We start from the raw sequence: 13,595 nt of genomic DNA, 5'->3' as shown, positions 1-13,595 counted from the left end.
CCTATTGATATTTGCAGTGAAACACTTTCTATTAAATATGTTTGATTTGTAAAACAATTCCAAGATTATCATGTTTCTGTTATACTGATGATGTCTGTTTTAAGATTAAAATGGGAAGAAATACAATGTTTTGTTTTTTAGACCCTGGCAATTCCATTTTAATACTGTGAGCATTTGATTTTTTGTAGTTACTGTTCTTAAGAGAGCTTTCTGTGGTTGGTTGTTTATCAACTTGTTAAATACTTTGATAGTAGGACTACCAAAAAATTCTCTGCATTAACCAACTGCTTTGTCCCAACATTATATGTTATTTTGTCTTGACCTACCAACAGAAAATTATTATGTAGTTTTATTGTTGGTTGTTTTTATTTTTATATAAATTGGAAGGAGATTATATCATTAACTCTAGAACTCTTAGTGAGATCTGCTGAAATTTACATGCTTTGCCAGTCATCAAGTAAATTTTGTTGTTTTTTTCTTAATAAAGACAGTAAAAAAATTGATCCCAAACTTGGTTATTTCTTAATGTTAATCTTATAGTTGGGTTGGTTGTCATGGTTAATTGAACTACAGTCGATTCCGGTTATTAGCCTAGTTGGTTAGTAGGACATGCCGCGTATTAGGACAAAACATTCAAGAATGGAATCAAATCCTATAATGTAAGCATAATTTACTTTGCCTACTGGCTCTGAAATGCCACTTAGTAGCCCTGCTGGCACAGTATTCTTCTTGGAAAACTAAACAAAAGAGACATGAATTTGGATATTTTCAGCTTTTCCATATGCAACCTCTGTTTGATTTCCTTTTTCAGCTGTCAATTATGGTTAAGAAACACAAGAAACTTTTTAAGGCCTTATTTTCCTCTTTCACCTCAATCATATCAAATTGGCTCAACCACTCATACGGATCACATGTTTCAACAAGATTGTACCTCTGCCATACAAAATGACAAGATAGAAATTCTCGGAAATTCTTCATTCCCTAACTCATGTCCCACCCCAGTTTTGTCTTTGTGGCCATTAACCGTCTGGAGGGCAGACAGAGCACTTGTCCTTTGGTTCTCCAGTGTTCAATTCAAGATGCCATGGACAGAATTGATGCTTGCTAAGAAAATTGATTGGCTAGATCAAATCAGAAGAGAACCCCTAGCACCAGCTACCAGAAACTTGCAGAGATGACAGATCTGTCCAGAAATACAATCTCATACTTGATAAAGCAGGAAGACAAACTTTGAGAAGAATAGACATCATGTGAAGGAAGCCAAGGAAGAATTTAGAAATGGAAACTTGAGGGCAAGGATCCAGAAGTTGACCATGCTCTCAATCAATGGTTTGCAACTGTAACTGTGAAAGGTGTTCATGTCAGTGGTCCAATACTCAAACGTCAAGCAGAGGTTTTCACTAAGAAGCTGAATTACCACAATTTCAAAGCAACAGATGATTAACAAACTTCATGCAAAAAGAAAACAATTTTTTGAGAATTTTGAAAACATCAAAATTAACTTAGGTACCTTTTCCATAGAATTCTTCCATAGAATTTTCATAGAGAACTTATTAAAATTTTTCTTTTATTTAAATGATATCAGAATTATCAAATTCCAGATGGTTGATTGTCTTGATGGAAATCGCGGCATGAAATTAAATTTAAGAAAGTTCATAGTGAGAAGGAAAGTGCTGACACTTGTGGTGTCAGCACTTTCCTTCTCACTATGAAAAACACCAAATTGCCCAAACTTCTGGAGAACTTTTCTCCATATGACCTCTACGACGCAGATGAGACTGGACTTTGTTATCATGCTACACCAGGTGGCTTGCGCTACAAACACGTTGCTTTATCTTCAATGAGAATGATGTTAATGCAGAAATGTCAATACATGAGTTTTTACGAGTTGACAACAATCTTCAATGCCACAAAGAAAATGAAAATCTGGAAGATGGGATTGTGGCATAAATCACAGCAAAACATCAAAAGATATCAGAAGACCAAGAAAGTGATGAAGATGACATTCCTGAGCCTGAGCCAGTAACAAGCCACAATCCCAGAAAATTCATCGATGGACTACAGCGCTACTTCGTGCTGTAGTCCATCGATTACTTCGTGCTGGAAGGCAATGAATGCAATCTTATGTCCACACTGGATATCTATGCAGATCTTGTTTCAGTGCAGTCAAAAGAAGATATCAGGTCACACTGGACAGATTCCTACAATAAATCTGGTAAGAACACTTAATCATTCTGTACAATACAGTGTAAGGACAATGCATGTGAAATTAAAGATTAGCAAGAGAATATTCCTGTAAAATCCATCTTAACAAACAAAGCATTGATATATATATATATCTCACTAACCTTATGAAGCTTTGCAAAAGTTTTAATGTACCACAAACATTTTTGGTCCACTTTAGGATCTTTTTCAGATTGAATTTTATTACAGAAAACCTTGTTGTGTTTCTGTTCTATTTCTGTTTCTGATGTGTTCCAAATTTTCTTTTAAATTTAAACCTATAATGATGTGCGCCTGCATCTGTGACTATAATGCCAGGCCATTCATAACCTGTCACACCTTCAAGAGTAGTTTTCATCCTTAAAATTGTTTGAAAGGCCATGGAATTCTGCTTTAAAGATCTCTAATGCCTCCAAATTCCTAAGCTGATGTATCTGCTGAGTTTGCTGGATCATGATCATTTGCTGTAATTCATGGTGCGTTAAAACTTTTGCAAAGCTTCATAAGGTTAGTAAGATATATATAGAATATTCCCATTTTCTAGATTGTACTGCAATGATTTCTTTTTTTGTACAGAAATAATTTCTTGTCATTGAAATGGTTTTATTGTGCTCAGATGTTTGTTTTATTAGTGAGAAAACGCGTTGACATAGCTCTTTAACATAACTTGTTATATCGTATCTCAATTGCATAACTTATTGGGATGTTCGTTTAGTAGCCCCACCATTTTGTAGCCCTAAACAGCTCTGGCCAATGCCGTGCTATTAAGCGGAATTGACTGTATATCCAAAACATTCTCCATCAACACAAGCTCTAGACCCAGGGTTTTCACCATAAAATTTTGAATTTCTAAGTTAAAAATACTTTTCAAATTAGGGTAATTATGTAAAATTACATTATTTGATGAAAACTGTTCATGAGAGAGCCATTTTAAATTGTATTAATTCCTTTTACATTTTTAAATCGTCAATTTGTGATTGCAAATTTTTATTTTTACTTCCAGTGAAAGACAACTTGACTCAATATGTGAATGTATTCAAGAATCTGACAAACAATTTTTTGAAATTGTTCATTACATTCTCAAATACATTCCTATATCAAATCAAGATCATCTTAGATTAGCTAACCAAATGTTTTCTATAAATTATTAGAAGTATTAATTAGGTCTTCAATTTTATTTCATAAGTCTGTCATTGAAGTGTTTGTTGGTTCATTCAAATTTGTTAATGAAGCAGAACATCATTTTGTTCACTTGATGATTTTTGTGCGTTCTGTAGATTTTTTTCTATTTGAGAATTAGTAGCAACTGTAGACAATCCCTATGAATCATTATCCATAGACAAGTTAAAATCTGTTATTAGTTTGGTGTTGGCTGAAACAGTTTGATCTCTTCTGTTACACAGTTTTGTTGGAGGTCTTCCATGTTTTACCAGGGAATTTTGCATAGGACTAGTACCACTCTAAAAATTAATGAGAGAATTGATTTTAAATTAATATTTCTCTTTATCAAATTATGTGGGTTTGTAAATCACCAGCTCACTGACTTACTTCCTGTCATTGAAGCTCAAAGCAAAAAGTGCCACAGTCACTGTAGCAATGACACACCCTTTAATTATAATTATTAAATTTAATAAGAGATTGTCCCTAATGCCTAACTCTAGTACCAAATTACTCAGAATTTAATTATTAATAGTAGTAGTAAAGTAGCCCAATTAAAATATAACAGTTATTAAACATCAGGCTTTGAGATGTTTATTTAATTCTCTGTATCATCCCGAGCCTTAATTTTTTAATAATAAATTGTTTGTTTAAAACAATTTGGCATTAAAACAATTTTGGTTTTGAAAAAAAAAATGGTACTACATCAAAAGCAGGTTAAAAAATTCATTTTTACCCTTCAGCAACCTGCTTGTGAGCATAGTGGTGTTCTTTTGATGAGAGATAATAACCCAAAAACAGCTGAGGAAAGCCTTATTTTTATTTATTGATTTGAAAATTGAAATACAGGTTAGATTTATCATTAGAAGAGCAGACTGCTTTAGTTATAATGGTGGATATGTTGATATGAAATCCCAAAGCTGGAACAACAGTCCATATCTCAAATAAAACCTCAGTACTTACTCCAGCACATAATTCAATAAACACAAATGTTTTCAGCCCCTATTTAGGGGCCTTTGTCAGGTAGTACAGCTGTTCCATTGAACTCAACAACTTTTTAAGTTTTACAAAGTTGGTTGAGTTCGATGGAATAGCTAAACTACCTGACCTAAGCTCTTAAACGAGAGGCCAAAAATGTTTGTGTTTATTGAATCATATGCTGGAGTAAGTACTGAGTTTTATTTGAGATGGTGGATATATTGATTAATGTTAATAATTTATTAATAAACTAATTTTCTCCACCAAATTTTTATAAGGAATTGTGAATAAAATTATTATAAAAAATTGTTCTGGAAAATTATTGGCCAATTTGATATAATATAGTTCAGGGCAGAGTTTGTTAAATTGTTGTTTTTGATTTACCAAATTATGGTTCAAATTCTGATTTAGACAATGCTTAGGCAGTTTTAGATTTCAATACAGATTTATATTTTTATAGGAGAAAATACTATATCAATTTTTGTTGTAGTATTCTTAGTATTATAGTACTCTATTTGATTTATATAACTATGAAGGTTATCTTACATAAGGATTTATCAAACCAACTGACCAGTCTTACATAATATAATCTTCATAGTTATATAAATCAAATTCTATTAATTAAGTTACATTAGAATAATAGTATTTTTACTTTAATATAATATTGTTATATATACTAATTATATTGCCTGAAGGTTTTGAATACTTAAAACAGTCAGTTTTTGCTAATTTAAAGCAACTGGTCATTAAATGTTTTTATTTTTGATATTTAAATTGTATCGTTAAATATGTTCTTCCTTTCACATTAGTTTGTCTTTTGAATATATTTTAAAATAGTAATTATATTTTAACAAAAATCTGAAGATTATTTATAATATTTAATATGTAATATTTAAAATTTAAAAGTTCTTTTACTTTTTCTCTTCAGCTAAACACTACTCATTCAGTTCCAATATCATTGCTATTCTATACTGCTACTAATGGAGATGGATTGATTTTACCAAAAGTTGTTGATAAAAATCAGCTTACTGAAATTCATGGAGAAACAGAACATTTAGGAAGATTTACTATCAGATTTTTATCAGATGCTTCTAATGGTGGCACAATTTTAAAATATAATTACCTGAGTACACTTGCTCCAGAAGGCTTAGCAACATTGAAAGAAGTAATTCTTCAAAAGTTAGCACTTTTTCAGTCAAAGAAAGGAAATCTTCAGTTACTTGGTTTGGTAGGTCATTCAGTTCCTTCCACTGAGCAGAGTAAGTCAGCTAATTTTATTGTTCATCAAGTTACCATTTTACCTCCTTTTCAAATGGAAGTTATGTTTGAATCAGAAGATTTTGTAGATCGTCAATATCAACTAACAGGAGACATATATGACAGAGAATTATTGCATCATAAAACCAATTTTGATAAGCAGTTTGAAAATATTTTTAAATTAAATTCTAAAGGTTATTCAGAAAAAGAAATTTTAGCAGCTCAAGCAATATTCAGTAATCTAATTGGAGGAATTAGTTATTTTTATGGTTCATCTCTTGTTCAATCAAAATATAATAAAGAGCCTGTAGAATATTGGGAAGCACCATTATATACAGCAGTACCATCTCGTTCTTTCTTTCCCAGAGGATTTCTTTGGGATGAAGGTTTTCATAATCTCCTTATTAGTAGATGGGATGCTAATATAACCAAAGAAATACTTGGGCATTGGTTTGATACAATGAATTCTGAAGGATGGATTCCTCGTGAACAGATTCTTGGATTAGAAGCAAGAGCTCGTGTGCCAAAAGAATTTATTGTACAAAAGAATACAAATGCTAATCCTCCTACATTTTTCTTGACTATTGATAGCCTTATCAAAAGAACTGATAATCAAAATTTAGAAAAGGACAAAGCATTTTTGAAGCATCTTTATCCAAGACTAAAAGCTTGGTTTCTTTGGTTTAATACAACACAAAATGGAAAATTACCAGGTACTTACCGTTGGAGAGGAAGAGATTCAAATATTAATAAAGAACTTAATCCAAAAACATTAACTTCAGGACTTGATGATTATCCCAGAGCATCACATCCTACGATTACTGAATATCATGTTGATTTAAGATGCTGGATTGCTTTGGCTGCTGGAATTTTAGGAGATATAGCACAATTAATTGGAGAACCAAGTGATGAATTTGTAGCCACTAACAAATATTTAACAGATAATCAATTGCTTGATAAATTACATTGGTCTCCAACTTCTCAATCATATTGTGATTTTGGATTACATACAGATAATATTAAATTAATTCATCCAAAACCACCACATATGCCTCCAGGGCATCCAGTGCCTAAAATGGAAATGGTTAGGTATGTTAAAGATGAACCAACATATAAATTTGTTAATAATTTGGGATATGTTAGTCTTTTTCCATTTTTATTGAAAATTATAAAGCCAGATAATGCTAAATTAGGAAAAATTCTTAAAGATATGAGAGATCCAAATCTTTTATGGACAAATTTTGGACTCAGATCTCTATCAAAGAAATCACCATTATACATGGAGTACAATACCGAACACGATCCACCATACTGGCGAGGTACAATTTGGATCAATATTAATTATATGGCACTTCAAGCTTTACATTACTACAGCAAGACACCAGGTCCTAGTCAAGAACAGGCATTTAATCTTTATACAGAACTTAGAAAAAATTTAGTGACAAATATATTATCTGAATATAAAAGAACAGGTTATATTTGGGAACAATATAATGATAAAACAGGAAAAGGACATGGTTCCCATCCTTTTACTGGATGGTCATCACTTGTTGTTTTAATTATGGCTGAAATTTTTTGATTTGGAAATAAATATGGCATGCAAATTATTTTGCACAACAGGGGAACAATTATTTTAAAATAAGGTTTAATATACAAAATTATTGTTCACTTTTATAATTTGTCACAAGCTCAAACTTGTTTGAAAGAAAATTGAAAATTAAAAATTTTAGAGATTGTTAACTTGAATTACTAAATTTGTTGTTTGTTCATTTGTTTTCTTTTTCATCGTAGACTTAATTGAAAGTAATTCAGAATTTAAAACAGATTGCCAACATTTTTGTAAGATTTATATGAATATCATTTTAGATGTTTGTATTATTAAAGAAAAAGTTTACATTAGTAATTACTTTGATCCAAACCAGTTTTTACAGGAAAAAAGTAAAATATGTGAATATAAAAGTTATTTTCAATAAAAATCATAAAATGACCATTTTCTAGCAAAAATATCTTGCTATTTTCACCATTTATGCCTAGATAATACAGGTAACCCCCGTATAACACGGCACTTCTATAGCACGGATTTGCTCTAACACGGTTTGAGAATTGGTACCATCCCCTGTATAACACGGTACTTTTATAGCACGGTACTTTTATAGCACAGATTCACTCTGACACGGTTCGAGAATTAGGTAAAACCCTCGTACAACAGGAAATGCAATAAATGTTTACATACTTAACTAATAATAGTTCACGAAAATAATAATTTTTGTGAACTATTAGTACTTAAGTATGTAAATTTTCTCTTCTCGCCTTCTGTCGATACAGGTGGTCCTTCTCGAAACTTGTTTCAATGTTGCCAGATCGCGACGCTTCTGCTTCTGATGTTGCTGAATGTTTTTCCCTTATTCCATACTTGCTTTATTCTTCATAAGTGCTTAGCACCATATAAGGAAATTTATAAAGACCTTTTAACTAGAAGCAAGCAATCTAAAATTACATACATTTTGCAAAAGGTAAAGCATGGATCTGAAGATAATGCAGAAAAATGCTCAGAGGATAAGGATAACTTGCCAAAAAGAAAACGCTCTCGGTTAATTAATAGTGTTTTTAGTGATGACGAAGAAAACATTGTTTAATTTATATTAATATGTATCACTTAAAAAAATTTTAATAAAGATATTTATCTTAATTATGAAAATATACTAGCATGTTTTTTAATTTTTGGAACCTAACCCTCCTTTTCGTATTAGTTCTTTGTTTCGTATAACATGGATTCGCATAACACGGCAATTTTTTGGAACGTAACTACCGTGTTATACGGGGGTTATCTGTACATAATTAACATTAAACAACTAAAACAATTAAAAGAATGCAATAAATTTAATTTATGGGTTTGACAAAAGGAAGATTAAAGTTTTTTTGTATTATTTATGGATTTTTTTACTTAAGTAATTTCTTGGTTAAAATATCAAATGATGATGACAATTCAAAAATTAAAATTACTAGATGAGTAAATTACATTTGAAGAAAATTATAATAAAGCCTGTTGATACTTTGTAGTAGTAATTGACAATTATGAATGTGCAGCTATTCAATTACACAATAATAGAATTCCATTTCTTAACTTCAAATACAAATTGGGAATTGTATTTTTGGAATAGATATCAATTAAATATTATTGAGTAGTGTAATGGCTTTAACATTATTTTATTATCAAAATTGTCTCGAGTTCAAAAGGTGAACAATTAATCAAATTTAAATTATATGTGTGAACATCAATGTCATTCTGTATACAGAATATCTTGGGGAAATTCGAGCCAATGACAACAAATATTTCTCATTGTCAGTTTTTGAGTGAATATAAAAGGGTGTTCCTGTTGTGTACAGTACAGTACTTGTTTCTAGTTATAATTTTTGTAGTATAGTATTTTAAAAAATATGTTGGTACTTGGTAGGGAGACAATTTTCCAAACTACAAAAATATTGAGAGATATGCTCCCTCTGTCTCTTATGAATCAATGCCTGTGCTTATAAATATACAGTGGCCAAAAGTAGTTTTACAATTAGAAGCCAGTCAGTATGGTATGTAGACAGTAGGTATACAAAGGTGATTTTCCAGCTATACCAGTGCCTTTCAACCAGTGTGCCATGAAAATTTTTGTAGGTTATTAAATTATTTTCAAAAGAAGCCCAAAGAACAATAAGTGTACTGTACATGTCAAAATTAAAACCTCTTTAAATTGATTATACAAGTTTTTCATTATTATTATATATAAATGTATAAATAATGTAAAAAATATATATTCACAAACAAAATTATATGTGCATAAAATCAGTTATTTTCTTTAAATAAAATATGTATCTATAATTGTCCTTATTTAGTTCAAATTATTTTAACTTAGAATTAGAAATAGCAGGATATACAGTATGCAGGTTTCTAAAGGCAATTATCATGCCACTTTCAAATGCAAGTTAAGACTTATGTTAACTGCTTTTCTTATGTAAATGAAAATTATTAATTTAGCTAAAAACTGCTGCTATTTTAAGGAACAACAATACTGCTTTATTTAATTCATAAAAAATATAGATAAAAAGAACTAGGATAAGTGGCAAGTAATATGGTGATAGAATGTTTACAAACACAACTTTAAATCATGTTATTTTTTTCTATGGAAATTTAATTATAGGTTCAGGTGTACCTTGAGATAAAAAAGATTGAAAAACACTGGTATAGACAGTTATGTTTAGTCTTGATTTAAGTATCTCAATCACAGATGTCTTTCAATATTTCCTTCCTCTGTGCTGAACACTGTATGCCTAGTTTTGGCATACCCTGTATATATGCAAGTTAAATGTTAAACTAAATTCAGGAACTAATTCAGGATAAAATTTTATATGAATTTGGGAATGACTGAAGAGATTACTCATTTCACATGAATTTCAAAATTAAGTTATATATACTTTATGTATTACTGAAGTTTTATTTATTAATAGTACTGTAAAGTCAACTAAATTGCAAATAACTAACGGTTGATCAAAATTAAAATGTCTCCATTCAACACAGTCTAGAGAGATTTAGCAATCAAAATAAATCAAATCTGGTATGTTAACATTTCAAGGAATACAGAAAACATTTCTGTAGATAAAACATGTACCAAAATTCACCACTATGACACATTTAACAATGCAAACAACGAAAAAGTAGTTTTATTTGAATAAGCATGTCTGTTGTAGCCATGTTCTGGGTATGAAAATGGCCACAATTGTTGAATGTCATTTTTAACAACAACAATGGTCATCACCTTGCTGAAGTACATTTCTTATGAAATGTGTGAAAACTGCAGCAATGCCATGGGCTGATTTGGGACTCTTAGCATCATAAGAATTAAAGCCAAGGTCCATTAACTTCACAAGCTCGAGAATGATCACTCAAATTCAGGGAAACTGGACTTCTAAGAGTTCAATGCCATTGAGGGCTCAAACTTGTTACTTCAAAAATCATTGAAGATGTTAATATAGCTGTTGTCGAACAGTTAATGAATACTGTTGCAAGCTCAGTAGTGTGCATATAGTGTTACAGCACCTGGCCCATGGCACACATAGAAGATACTGAGAAACTTAGTGCATTGTTAGCTGCATAAGATCAGCCACAAGCATTACTTGCCTGCTGCCAACAGAGAAACCTGACTGATCTTTGCATTGTTTTTCCTTGTCAAATGGAACTGGATGTATCATAACCATGGAAGATCCTGTGGAGCAAGAAGACACATTTTCATCTCAGTGGAACTGTAAACATCCATAACTGTCGGATTTGGGCCACAAAAACCCCCATGCTTCCAGCAAATTCCACGTATTTGCCTTAGCCTAAAGTTAAAATTTGGTGGGTGGATTTACAGCTATATTTATTCTTGGACCATTCTTTGAAGATTGCCTCATAACATGTTTTGTGATTGCCCAAAGATTACAAAATTATCTCTTGGCATATTTATAAATAAGACACTTTATGTACCTTATTCGTAAATATAACGTCGGCTTGAATCAACTACTTACATGCAAGATGGAACCTTCCACATATTGGACATTGCTTACTGCAGTTTCTGTTACACTATTTCACAGCTAACAAAATGATTAGTCAGGCATTTGCTAACATCTAGCCAACTTGTTCTGCGGATTCGTGTGATTTTTCATTGTGGAAATTCCTAAAAAGTGTGGTTATCAAGGACGTGTATTTGGCAGCCTTGAAAACAGACTCACTCTGCTTGTGAGAAGAATCATAGAGGATCAATAACAGTTGGCTGTTGCATTACACCATTCACCTGTCTTTAGGTTTTACACTTTTAGAATTCATACCACTTCGAACAGTATCTTCTTCGTCGCCAAGGTCTCTGTACAGCATGATGATCCTGTAGAAATGACACATTTGTTACATGTAGTGCCGAAAACATCCCAGTGGTGAATTTTAGTTCTATTTTTCTATGAAAATGTCTTTTGTACTACTGAAATATCATCATACCAGATTTCTTGCATTTGGCTAGCTAAATATTAATCTACATAGCATTAAATAGAGTCACTTTAATGACAATTACCTAGTATTTTAAATATGACAATGCCTTTCATGAATTTTTAGTCTTTTTATTAATTAATGTCAGTAAAATACTTGTGGATTCAACTTTTTGACATTTGGCTTTAACTTAAGTTCTAAGTATATTTGAATGCTTTTAAATGGCAAATAGCTAAGTAAGCAAACTAATGTTATAATTTGTTTTAAATGTTCCAATTTCGATATTCAAATGGGTGAAGACGTAAACTTCAATTAATTTAAATCAGATGCATTTGTTTATAATTCGAGTATCGTGTCGGTTATAAAACGTTAATCCATTTCGGAGTCATTGTACTGTTAAACAAACGAGACAATTTTAATACAGAAATCTGTTTACAGATATATAAAAAAAATGTAATATTAATAATAAAATATTTAAAATTATTCATTTCGATAGTTACGAAGGGAGACAGTAATAAGATGTCGAAATAATTCCTTAAAAATCTATTCCGAAGACGAATTTCGAAATCTCTATAAATTTTCTAAATATGGATTTATTCATATTTTAAACCGTATTGTCGACGAAATTAAATATCGAAATGGAAAAGGATTGTTATTAATTGCCGAAAAATGGTTTTGACGGCCTTAAGATTTTATTTCTGGAAGCTTTCCGAATATAGCTGGTGACCATTTCTGACGTCACAAACGAATAACCCGATTGGCCGAACGACTCCTAAAACGGGAGTAAAAAATAGCGAAGTAAGAGCCAATGTTTTGCCGAAGTTCGTTAAGAGAATGGTCAGAAATAGACAATCGTCGTCTTTGCAACGCATTTTAAACCGCGGTTCAGCAAGCCAACGTCTATAGGCCGTTCTGTTGATAAACGTCGTTTAATGTAAACTCTCTCTGCAATCGGTTGTGTGGGTTTGTTCGAACAGAAGTTCCTGACGCATGCGCAATGTCATTTTACATGCGAAGAATAACGTGCTAGATAACTTAGCCCGTAGACGTGTACGATCGTATATGCAAAAAAAAAAAAAAAAAATTCGACAGGTTGCGCCCGCCACACGTAAACAGATGAACAGAATTGCAGATGAGTTTCAGTGAGTATGAGTTCTTTCGCTTTTAAAATAGTGTAAATTTGTAAAAATATTTGCAAGAACTTCGTTTCATCGTAATTTCACAATTTCTATGAAATTCCCGGACAAAATTAATAGTTCACCCGGACAGTGAGTCAATTTTCGGACTGTCCTGTTGAAAACCGGACGGGTGGTAATGGTGGTAACACTACCTAGAGTTACCATAAGTTCAAAACTAGAAATTGGGTTTCGGGTAATAAAACCTCCGACATATCCTGCAGATGAAGAGTTACATCTGCCCGATCCATGGGGGACAAAGGGCTTAAGCTCTCCCCATTGTACAATAAAAAATTTTAATTTATTTCATCGAACTTCACTTTTAAAAACTATTATGATGGCCACTGATAAATATGATTTATCAGTGGCGTGCCGTTATTAGAAGCGTTGGAAGCGCCGCTTCCCTCTTATTTTCTAAAAAATAAATAAATATTAATTTTAATTATATGAAAATAATCGCACAGTATTTTATTATAACCGCATTATGTATCTTATTACAAATTTCTATACTACACGTGGGGGAAAAAAAATTGCTATTGTATATTAGAATATTAGTGGCGGAGTGAAATCTCCTGTATTTTCAGATTACGAAAAGCCAGATTTGTGCATGCGCTTTACAGAGCACCAACCTCACCCGGTTTAGCCTGTGGAAGCCTACGACCTTGAATGAAAGCTGCACAAATATAAAGATTCCAATTCTATCAAGGACGGGTTCTGGGCTGTTAGCCGCCTGCCCACTAGATATTTCGATTACGTGAATAACGAGTAGATTTATAACTTAACCCAACCGATAAGAATTTACT

At 31.8% G+C, this 13,595-nt stretch overlaps 1 protein-coding gene and 1 pseudogene across 1 annotated transcript in view; one reads left to right on the top strand and one right to left on the bottom strand.

The window, feature by feature from the left end:
• Window positions 1–13,595, bottom strand: part of LOC111619660 — a 41,499-nt gene that overhangs the window by 12,952 nt on the left and 14,952 nt on the right. The window lies entirely within an intron of this gene.
• On the top strand, window positions 1,709–7,471 carry LOC111619642 (annotated as a pseudogene).

Source organism: Centruroides sculpturatus, unplaced genomic scaffold (genome assembly GCF_000671375.1).
Source record: "Centruroides sculpturatus isolate CEXI.00-Female unplaced genomic scaffold, Cexi_2.0 scaffold25, whole genome shotgun sequence".
Taxonomy (NCBI): domain Eukaryota; kingdom Metazoa; phylum Arthropoda; class Arachnida; order Scorpiones; family Buthidae; genus Centruroides; species Centruroides sculpturatus.
The sequence above is the reverse complement of the archived record's forward strand: the minus strand, read 5'-3'. Positions and strand labels throughout refer to the sequence as shown.